Source organism: Cupressus sempervirens, chromosome 10 (genome assembly GCF_028749045.1).
Source record: "Cupressus sempervirens isolate cs-2001-9-10 chromosome 10, ASM2874904v1, whole genome shotgun sequence".
Taxonomy (NCBI): Eukaryota; Viridiplantae; Streptophyta; class Pinopsida; order Cupressales; family Cupressaceae; genus Cupressus; species Cupressus sempervirens.
In genome coordinates this window covers 216,849,829-216,862,150 of record NC_143127.1, presented here as the reverse complement: position 1 = coordinate 216,862,150, position 12,322 = coordinate 216,849,829, and the positions used below count along the sequence as shown (strand labels likewise).

Here is a 12,322-nt window from a genome sequence, read left to right as displayed (position 1 = left end):
TATATTAAAGAGTGAGAGTGAGAGGATACATTGAAAGATAGAGGCAAAAATAAACCAAACTAAACTCTAACCACAAATAACCTTAAATACAGTTTAATGTTAAATCATTCATTAATTCATTACATAATAACCCTAGCAAAAAGTGCACCCTATTAGTGATTAAATGTTGGCCCAAATTGAATCATAACCTTAAACCTAATAAACTTATGAATGATAATGAATCCCGATCATAATACTAAATCAACTAAAAATCATATCCTTAACACTAAACTACTTTTAACCCTAACTATAAACCACAATAAACTCAAACTTTGAACCTACTCAAAAGCCTTCACATTTTTTAGTATTAAACTAAGAAACTACAACCCCAAACCTACATTAAATTAGACCTATTTGTCAAATTGAAAAATTGGTATTTTTTTACATTATAGAACTATGCAAGTTCATATTAGAAAATTTATGTAGTAATATTATATTATATAATAAATATTAGATTCCTGTCTTTTAACATCCCCTCTGGATGCTACTAGCTATATATATTTACATAATATATATAAAGAAAGATGAGATATATCGAGGCTTTGACTTTAATTTACAGAAAGAAATACTCATTAAAAAATTAAAGTCTTCATATCTCTCGACTTTCTGTATATATATTATATAAATATATAATATGTATATAGCTAGTTAAATTGTGTAGCTTCCCACTAAAATCATGTAGGAAGAGAATGGAAATTTGTGATGTTTAATAGTCAACTTTTTTATTATCTTGTTAATTTTTATAAGTTGTAAATCTATTCATACTAATTGCATTTTGATAGTTATTTTCTTGGTTACCATATTTTTTTTCTAGGTTTAGATGTTTTCATCTTTTTATAAGAGTTGAATGTAATGTACATGATTGTATTTTTGTCATCTTTGTCTTTGTCATCTTAAATAGGTAGAAGAGCTGGTTTAGAACATGAGTTTGCTTCCTATTAATCTTTTGTTTACTAAAACTTTATATATTGTAAAAAAGTAAAATTATAATATAAAATTATACAATCTAAGAAACTTGTGACATCTCCCACTTACCAATCAATGTGCTTTCAAGAGATAAGTTAATGATATATTTTTAAAAAATTTGAACAAATAAGAAATACTCTTGTTAATCATTAATTTCTTGTAGTTCTTAATAAAATCTTAAGAAACAGAAGCTCAAAATTGTTTCAATGGACATCTAAAATGAGAAAATACACACCAAAAAAAGACAGACACTGACAGTATTTCCATACGTTCAAGGTACAATATTTAGCCAATTCAAATGCCTGCAAAGTCCTCGAGAAAAGCTTATTGAGTATCTTCTAAGAAACACTGTGGACTCATAACTCTCAACTTCTTTTTAGGCATCCAATATTTTGCACAGTCTGCATAAACAAATGGCTTATAAAGGCAAGGATGATCATTGTCTACAAACTTAGGAGGAACATGAATGAGAATGTTGTCTGAGAAGTAATAAAAGAATGGCACTGACACACAGGAATAACCCCAAATCATTCAAATAAAAACAAAAGAACTAACAAGAGCATCATATTGTTCTTCATGGGAGATAGCTAAGATGAGTAAATGAAAGCTAAATTGATTGATTCCAATATGGAGTTAAGGTATGAGCTAAGTAACTAAATGTAATTGCACAACTAAGCTATGGTAAGTATGAAATTCTACAACTTAACATTATGAATGCAAGTGAGTGAATCATTTTGATAACATATAGATATGTATGTAAAATCATGGATCAAATAAGCTCAAAATTCATTCCTTTTATAGAAATTGAGATGAAATGAATGATGCAGATTGATTCTTACTAAGTAATTAAATTTAACCCTAAGTGATCCATTTTAGGTGAAACCATATGTGCTAATTCCAATTTTTCTATTAACAATTGATTTGTCACTTTGTGACTAGTTGTAATTTAGGAGTTTTTATTAATTGGTTTAGTTAATCACTTTAGCCAAGTGAATTTCATGAGATTGGTTTAATTAAATAGTCTCCAGTAATTGATAATGATTAAATGCTTGATTCGGGATTTTGATCATTTTGATTAATTATGCAAGTGATTAAACCATCATAGTACATAATTAAGGAGTAGGTTATCATTTAGAGAAAATAGGGCTCCTAGTTAATTAGCTTTATATCTTTATTAGGGTTTGGTTTTACTTTCCTCAGAAGCTAGCATTGTCTTCATTTTCCTATGATATATAGATATATTGGCCTCTCTCTCTACATTTAGGTATATAGATAACTAAAAATATTTAAGTACAAATGTACCTTATTTCAACAAAATAGAGCCTCTATAGCCCCTAAGATATATAATTTTTTAATCTTGAGATCTAATGGATGGTTTAATGTGCATTATTTACAACCTAAGAATGATGGATAGAATTTATGTTTGAGGGTATAAATATTCTTGACTAGTGGTTGATACTAAACTTGAAGATGGATGAGGGTTTAGGGATTCTATTCTAATTTTTTATTTTATTTTGTATATGGTTGACGTACATATAAGATATTTATTCTATGTGTTAAGTTTATTTAGAGTTTTTATTTTGTGTTATTGTCTTACAATCTCTATATTGAAAGTTAGTCATTTACTATTTCTATTAAGAGTTATTTATTTTTGTGTCATTGTGTGAAATGCATGTATGTGGGTTTTACATTTTTAGAAGGGAAAAAACCACAATAAAAATTACATCTCTATGTATGAATAAATGAAATATATAAATACACATGTGAAACTTATAGTTTTTTATTTATAAAATAAAAGTAAATAAATTTAACATATAAATTCATTTTTTTTAATATAAACTAAAAAGATTACTTAAAACCAATAAATACTACTAAAAAAACAAGAAAACATCAATAAAATTAGGGAGAAAAAGAAGAGAAAGGGCCTTTGTAGAGGTATGTTTGGTTGGAAGTGGAATAGGGTATATTAAGATTGATTAAAATATAATTTATTTATTTATTAATATATTATAATAAAGTTTAAAATTTATATAAATATAGACAATCAAGAGAGTGTCAATAAAAACTTTTTTTTTTTTAATTGTGTAATTTTAGAGTAAATTATAAATATCCTTATTAATTATTAAATTTTGTAGTTTCCCACTAAACTCATGTAGGAAGAGAATGGAAATTTGTGATGTTTAATAGTCAACTTTTTTATTATCTTATTAATTATTATAAGTTCTAAATCTATTCATATTAATTGCATTTTGATAGTTATTTTCTTGGATACAATATTTTTTCTAAATTTACACATTCCCATCTTTTTATAAGGGTTGAATGTAATGTACATGATTGTACTTTTATCATCTTGCCTAGGTAGCAAAGTTGGTTTAGAACATGAGTTTGCTTCTTATTGATCCTCTCTTTACTAAATCTATGTATATTTTAATAAAGTAAAATTATAATATAAAATTATACAATCTAAGAGACTTGTGATATCTCCCACTTATCAATCAATGTGCTTTCACGAGAGAAGTTAATGATATATTTGAAAACAATTTGAGCAAATAAGTAATACTTTTTTTAATCACTAATTTCGTGTACTTCTTATTGGCTTACAATCTCTATATTTAAAGTTAGTCATTTACTATTTCTACTATGAGTTATTTATTTAGGGTTTTAATTCCAAGTTAAATCAAATGAAGTTTGATATTCTAGATTGATTTATTGCTTGCATATTGTTTCATTGAGTGAAATGCATGCATGTGTTTTCATTTCTAGAAAGAAAAAACCACAATAAAAATTACATCTCTATATATTGAATACATGAAATATATAAATAAACATGATGAAACTTATATTTTTTACATTGTATAAATAAATAAATTTAACATATAAATTCCTTTTTAATAAAAACTAAAAAAACTACTGAAAACCAATAAATACTACTAAAAACAAGAAAACTTTAATAATTAGAGGGAAAAAGAAGAGAAAGGGCCTTTCTAAAGGGATGTGTGATTGGAAGTGGAATAGGGTATATTAAGATTGATTAAAATATAATTTATTTATTTTTAATATATTAAAATAAAGTTCTTAGCCTTCTCTTCCATCGTCTCCATGTTCAAGAATGGCCTTCTCTTCCATCATCTCCATGTTCAAGAATGCAGTCTAGATAATTCTTTTGATCACTTTTCTGCTATGGATCAAATTCATTTTTCTTTCTCTACATCATTATCTCTAGCACAAACGCCTTTTGTTCCTCTCACACCCAAGAAACATGGTATAAAGAAGAAAACTGTTAAAGCCTCTAAACCAGCCCCAACAACACCTTCTATCGTTTCGGGCATCAAGAAGAGACGGAAGAAGCTTCTTTAAAAAATTAGCATTTTAGAACTGTTGTACGAAAAAGACTATATGGTCTTTCTACTAGCAAGCGTACGAGAAGCACTCCTCGAGGACTTTGAAGCTCATTTCTTGGAATGTCAGCATCAACGCCTCCATCAAAAGACAAATTGATGCAAGTGGGGCAGGCATAAGTGTCCTCCTAGAGGAAACAAAGCTATTTTCTCAATCCTCTCAAGGTGATTTTTCTAAATGGGAAAAATGGCAATTCTGCTCATCATCAACTCAAGGTGCTTCTGGGGGTTTGACAATTCTATGGAACCCCAAGACATTGAAAATCGCTCACATTCACTCACATTTTCATTGGCAATTGGTACTAGTTTCCTCGTTTGACATACAACTCATGCTTGATAACATATATGGTCCTGCGTCCATTGACTATTTCAGTTCTAGCTAAATTGTGGGATGTTCTGGCTATTTCAGTTCAGAATTATATTCTTGGTGGCGACTTCAATGTTATCCTCTCCTTTGCAGCGCAGCAAAGCAAGGAAGCATCTCCCCCACAAGCAGCTATGAATGACTTTTCATTCTTTATTCAAGATAATGCCCTAGTTGATATTCATCTCTCAATTGGTTACTTCACATGGATGAAAAATGGAAAAGCTTTAATGAAATTGCTGAAAGATTGGATCGTTTCCTAATTTTTCATTCCTGGACAACCTCTAATATGCAGTTTGAATCTCACATTTTTCCTTTCCCATCATCGGATCACTCCCCACTTTCATCGGTTTTTTCAACTTCAAACACCAAAGTGAACAAAGTTTCTTCATTCAAGTTTGAGAAAATATGGTTCAGACATCCACGTTTTCTTCGGCTACTTAAGCAATGGTGGGTATCAGCTTCATTCTCTAAGGGTACTCTATGTATCAATTCCACATGAAGATGCAAAATCTTAAAAAAAGAAAATAATGATCTGGAATCGGGATGTGTTTAAGAATATTTTTCACCAAAAGTTAGTTGAGCAATCACAGTTAGAACAGATCCACTCATTTATCACTCAGCATGGGTTGTCCTCACAAATGTACTATTGGTAGAAAATATTGCAACAAGAAAATGAGAGGAGATATACTGGCATGGAAAGTCAAGAGATACATGGCTTAAGGATGGGGACTGAAACACAACCTTGGCTTAGGGATGGGGACAAAAACACAACCTTCTTCCATAATGTAAAAAAAATTAAAAAGGCAACTAATACCATCTTCTCTATCCACCACACTAACATAGGAGACCTCATATCAAATTCTTAGGGAATAAGATTCTTCACAAGTCTTTTAGCACCACACTTCTGATTTTGAAATCCGGAAAACAATCCCAAACCTTCTTACTCCTCGGGATAATATGCATCTCATGAATCCATTCACCACTAAAGAAATAAAAGGTGTAGTCTTCTCCCTCGCATCGAAAAAAGCTCCTGGACCACATGGATTTATAGCTATATTTTTTTCAAAAGGCATGGGATGTAATAAATTTTGATCTCCTGCTAGCTATGGAGGAATCTAGAAAGAATGGCGTTATGCGAAGTCATTTTGATGCCACCAATACTGCTCTAATTAAGAAGGTTAACCAACCTTATTTTTGTGTGGATTTGAAACCTATTGCCTTCTGTAACACTATTTACAAAATCTTCACATAGGCAATTTACCTATTGTACCCATTAATTCCTAAACTCATCTCAGTTCAACATAGCGGGTTTGTGCCTGGAAGAGAAATAATAGAAGGTGAAATGGTAGCTCATGAAGTGTTACACTCTATTAACCGACATAAAATCCGTGCTTGTATAGTGAAACTAGATATGATGAAGGCTAATGACAAGCTAAACTGGCACTTCCTTCACAAAGTTCTCTTGGCTTTCAATTTTTGTCAAAAATGGTGCAAGTGGATCATGCAATGCATTAGAAGGGCCGCTTTGTCCATCCTCATCAATGGATCCCTAGTGGGTCACTTCAATAGTACACAAGGTGTCAGACAAGGTGATCCCCTCTCTCCATTTTTGTTCATAATTATGGAAGAAGCATTACATAGATCAATATCACAGGCTCATGATCATGGTCTTTGGAAAGGAATCACTATTATCTAGGTTGGCTACTTTATCAAAAATCACATAGATGAAAAAGGTCCTCAAATTTTATGAAACTCAACCCTCACAAGTCATTATTATTTACATTTAATGTGAAGGTTTCATTAAAAAACAAGATTGCCTCTATTCGGGGCTTCTAGGAAGCTACTCTACCTAATACATACTTGGGAATCCCCCTCTTTATGGGAAGTAATAGAAGTAAATTTTGGAATTTCATTGTTGACAAAGTGAAGGAAAAAACTACCTCATGGAAACCTCGTTGGCTATCCCTTTTAGGTATACTACTTTGGTAAAATCTTGCCTTGCTACAACCCCAAATTATGTCATCTTGGTCCTCAAAGCCCCTATTGTTGTCATCAAGCAACTTTCTAAGATCATCTCCAACTTCATTTGGACAAACAACATGACATACAAGATAAGGATTTGTTTGGTCTCATTCAAAAAAATGACACTGGGTAAACTCCACAATCTTACCCTCAGAAATCAAGCGTTTGGTACTATAAAAATTGTATGGATTATTTACAAACACCCCTTAGCCCCCTGGGTTAGTATAATGCAAGCCAAATATCTAGATTCTCCCAATAAAACATGGATCTTCACTGTAAAATCTTCCTTCTTGATCAACGATATGGAATTTCATGCTCCACTCAAGGCATCTTATCACTTCCTACATTAGATGGGAAGTCCACAATGATGAGGAAGTCAATTTATGGTTTCATTCTTGGTCTAGTTTCCCCCCTTTTGTGTCTGTTCAAGAGCATAGGTTAATTGCAACTTTGGTATCATCAATTTGAGGAACAAAACGTGTGCACTACATTAACAGAATTCAAATTGGTACTAATAAAGTCATATGGAAAAAAATTATGATCTCCATTTTTCTCTTGCTCACCAACATTTATTGTGTGATATTCTACAAAGTATACACATGGCATCCAAGATGAAGTTAAATGGGATCCGTCAAATACCACACAGTATTTAGGCAAGCGAGTATATGAAGCACTGTCTGCAATCCAAAATGATATAGCTGGCTATAGACCCTTCAATTTTTGTTGGAGTCAACTCATTCCATCTAGAGTTGGATGCTTCTTATGGTTGGCTTTGTAGAAGAGAGCATTGACAGGTGACTTGCTTCCTAGATTTAATATCTCTAATCCATTTATTTGTGTTTTCTGCAAAAATTATGTAGAAGAGTCAGACCACATATTCCTTAATTGTAATTTTTCTCAAAATTGTTGAATTTTTATTCTTGCAAGGCTAAAGTTGAGTTTTCCCCTTTCAAAGCATCTTTGGGACCTGCTACAATCTTTGTCCTTGCTATACCAATCTTCCCTTTTTGGTTCCTTGTGGACTATAATTCTAGTTATAGTTGTTTGGGCACTATGGTGGAGTGGAATCAAATCAAAGGATCTTCTGAAAAATGGTATCCACTAACTCGGTATTCTTTGAAAGATTAGAATTTTCTATTTGCACAAGTGTTAAAGAAAACTTCTTTGTTGGTCATCTTCTTAGTATGGGATGCAGAGGTGCTTAAGAACTAGAAATATATCACTCTTCCTCCTCCCAAGCCTTTACCTTTTTCTCCTCAGTAGTGAACCAATAGAAAGGAAATTCGTTGGCATAACCCCCATGCCCCCTACCATAAGTTAAGTTTTGATGGTGCATCACGTGGCAACACAGGAGTGTGTGCACCACTTGCCATGTTATATGGTCTTCAAGAAGTTGTATTCCATGGCATAATGGAGGTAGTCATTGAATGAGATTCAACAATTATCATCCAAGCAACCAAGACCAAGAAATCCACAAACTAGAGACTTAGCTACATTGTGATGCAGGTATGGAAGGTATTACCAAAGTTTGAAAATACTTATATTGTCCACACATATCTTGAGAGCAACTCGCTGGCCTATGTGTTTGCCAACCTAGCATTTGACGGGATCAATTTAGTAGTCAATGAGACATCACTAGCCTTGGAGGATTTTCAAACCATAAAAAATATATTGGCCAAAGATCATACCAATTCTCATAAATGAATGTAGATTTCTTTGTGTGTTTTTTCTAGTTCTATTCTTTGTTATTCTCCTCAGCCTTTTTGGCATATTTTGTAAACTTATAACCTGTTTTAATATATAGAGGCTTATGCCTTTCGTCTTTAAAAATTCTTTTTTTAATTGTGCAATTTTAGAGTAAATTATAAATATTCTTATTAATTATTAAATTTTGTAGTTTCCCACTAATATCGTGTAGGAAGAGAATGGAAATTTGTGATGTTTAATAGTCAACCTTTTTATTATTATCTTGTTAATTATTATAAGTTCTAAATCTATTCATACTAATCACATTTTGATAATTATTTTCTTGGTTACGATATTTTTTGCTAGATCTACATGTTTTCATCTTTTTATAAGAGTTGAATGTAATGTACATGATTGTAAATTTTTGTCATCTTTGTCTTTGTCATCTTGCATAGGTAGGAGAGCTGGTTTAGAACATGAGTTTGCTTCCTATTGATCCTCTATTTACTAAAACTTTGTATATTGTAATCTAGTAAAATAATTATCTAAAATTACACAATCTATGAGACTTGTGATATCTCCCACTTATCAATCAACGTGCTTTCGAAGAAAGAAGTCAATGATATATTTTAAAACAATTTGAAAAAATAAGAAATACTCTTGTTAATCATTAATTAAGAAATAGAAGCTCAAAATTGTTTCAATGGACATCTAAAATGAGAAAACATACTCCAAAAAAAGACGGACACTCAACAGTTTTCCATAGGTTCAAGATACAATATTCAGCCAATTCAAATGCCTGCAAAGTCCTCGAGGAAAGCTTCTTAAGTATTTGCTAAGAAGCATTGTGGACTCATAACTCTCAACTTCTTTTTAGGCATCCAATACTCGGTGTATTCTGCATAAACAAATGGCTTATAAAGGTGAGGATGATCATTGTCTACAAACTCAGGAGGAGCATGAATGAGAGTGTTGTCTGAGAAGTAATAAAAGAATCGCACTGACACACGGGAATAACCCTCACATGCAACTGTGTATTATATTGTGAATCCTTCCATTACCCCAAGCCTTAAAAGAATCACCTATGAAAACAACAAGAGAGTTTTTCACAGGTTTCACATCTACCCATTTCCCTGCCTTGCTCTTTATCTCAAGTCCCCCCATTTTATCTTAGTACATTATCACAATACAATTCTGGTTTGTGTGAGTTGTACAGCCTCCCTTTCCCTTGGGAGGGGCATTACAATAGTTCATACAAAGCTTTCCTATAAACTGAAATGAGGAATAATATTTACTCACCCCAAAGCTTCGCAGAATAGCTTTGATGATATCTTTTGTAACCTCTTCGACTGCACTTGCATAATCCTCTATGATTTTTCTGCAAAATCATACCCATTTACAAAAGACTAAGATTAGGTAGAATATGTTTGAATGTTTTATGTGAGATTATACCTACTTTTTTCAACTATTTATTGATATGATTTTCAAAGTTTCTCAAATAGCCCACTTTAATGGGTTTGCATAGTTTATATATATTTTTACATTTTTTCAAAAGGATACTTCTTAGGTTTTGACTCTTAGTTTCATATGAAATAATTATAAACATTTCTTGGAGGACTTCCATAAATTTTTTTTTGAAGTATATTATTTAATCTAATCTTATTTTAAATTTCTAAAACAACAAACTGTTGTTATATTAGTTTGATTGAAAAGAAATATCACAAAATATCTTATATTTTAATCTCAGCAATTCATTTCAGACTATAGTAAAAATTTTAGAAGAATCTATTTACTAGTGTGAATGTACAAAACTGTTGGAACCAGATCTTCAATCACATTTTATATCATGAAACTGCTCTTGAGAAATTACTTGGAAAGATTTTAGACTAAAATAAATTTATAAATAATTGTGAAAGAAAAGCTTATGTTTTCTGAGAAACCTTTAATAATGGTTTATAGTGCAAAACCATCATATTATGATTCAAACCATTCTTTACACAAGAAAAGTACTGTTAAAAAATAAACAAACAAAAAAACTTCAATAATTTATTGCACAACAAAAGTAAAACAAAATTTATTTTGCATGTACCAGTTTTTTGGGTTTCCTTGAGGCCACAGATGCTCTGAAAAAATCTCTGTTGCAGTAGGATCTACGCAAATGCTCTCGTAAAAGGGTAGCCCAGGCAAGTTTGCCAAGTAGCTAACATTCCATGGCCCAGCATTGTATTTTTGTTTGGTCTCTTTTGGAAGTGAAAATGTTTGTTTGGCAACTTAATCCATTTGATGAATAATGTCTTCCTTGATGCCATGATTCTTAACCACAAAAAATCCCCATTCTTCACAGGCTTTCCTCAATTCAACATAAGCTCTTTCTGTATCATCTTCATTGAGGCCATGACATAGATGAGAAAGATCAATACCAGGAATTTGTTCACCATTCGTATCACAAGACATGATTGTTGGGTTTTTCATGGATCAACTAAAACTAATGAAACCTAATTTACAAGGATCACCTAAAGCTAATGAAACCTAATTTTCATGGATCAAATAAAACTCAAATCTTTTTCTTTTTTAATCTATGACAATGGTTAAGATGCAGAGTGAGTAGGGAAATAAAGTAGTGATCAGGACTCTTGTCGCATCTTTTGGAGCATTTGAGTAGGAAAGAGATTCCACTACAATTAAGAAATTAGCGAACAATTCATAATACGCCAGAGACAGCTGATGCAAAATGTTCTGTTAATCACGAGTCTAGTCTGTAGTAATCAAGATGTCATGATATTCTAAAAATGGTTCATCAGATTTATTTTTTTCCGCCTAGTTGGAATATTCAATCAAATTTTTGTCAACTTGAAGACAACGGATAAAGATTCCAATATGCGTTAGTTCCAAGATTTCATTACTGTCTAGAATAAAAATCATCTATTGTGATTTTCTTCATTGAATTCAAACACCGTTTATTTGGGGCAAAAATAGATTTCCATGGCCTGATTTTATTTTATTGGATTTAGTTTATTGACATTTATACCGAAGACCACAAGTATTACTTTAATTCTCATAATGCTTCTCACTGATAATCTTTATGTAATAATATGTAATAATGGCATATTTATGAATTAAGAGTTCACATGTTCTATAAATCTAGTTTATTTAATAGTTATATATCAATATAGATTGGTTCAAACGTCAATTACATATTTACCTACTTAGTTTAAGAACATAGGACAAAATCAAACTTTTCTGGTGTATCTAGATCATATTTCTTTGTTGAAATATAATGGAATACAACTTATTTGTTTGATAAATTAAAGTTCATTAAGATGTAGGTACAAGTATGCAGTCCCTAATTTAAATAGACAAAACCAGTTAGTAAACATTGGGCAAAATGGCAGTGATGTGAAATAGGATGCATATAATAAGTCAGATGTAGCAGTTAAGGTAGAGGCTCACCTGCAGAAGCCATAGCAACTTTATAGTAAGTTGTAATATTATTCAAGGTCATCCCTTTGATATAGAGAAAAGAAAGTCAAAATCCATTATGGATGCAAAGAAGAACCCAATTTTTGAGGATTTTTTTTTTTTTTTTTTGGTGACGTGGACTTCCAACCTATCCATTTTTGGATCTCCCTTGCCTCTCTACCTACTCCAACTAGGTACGTTATTAATTGATTTCTTCTCGTGGATAATTCTGGGCCTTCCTTTACACTTTTTTGAAACTTCATTTTTGTAGAAAGGGTTCTATGTTGTTATAACAATTTTGTAGAGAGAAGAAACAATAATCTGTTGGAAAATCGATCTGGCTGTTCAACGAAGGCATATGTAGTAAAACAATATTTTATATTTT

General features: G+C 31.4%; 1 pseudogene; it reads right to left on the bottom strand.

The window, feature by feature from the left end:
• Window positions 1-9,269: 9,269 nt before the first annotated feature.
• LOC149533405 (C4-beta,C20-epoxidase-like) lies at window positions 9,270-10,932 on the bottom strand (annotated as a pseudogene).
• Window positions 10,933-12,322: the final 1,390 nt, after the last annotated feature.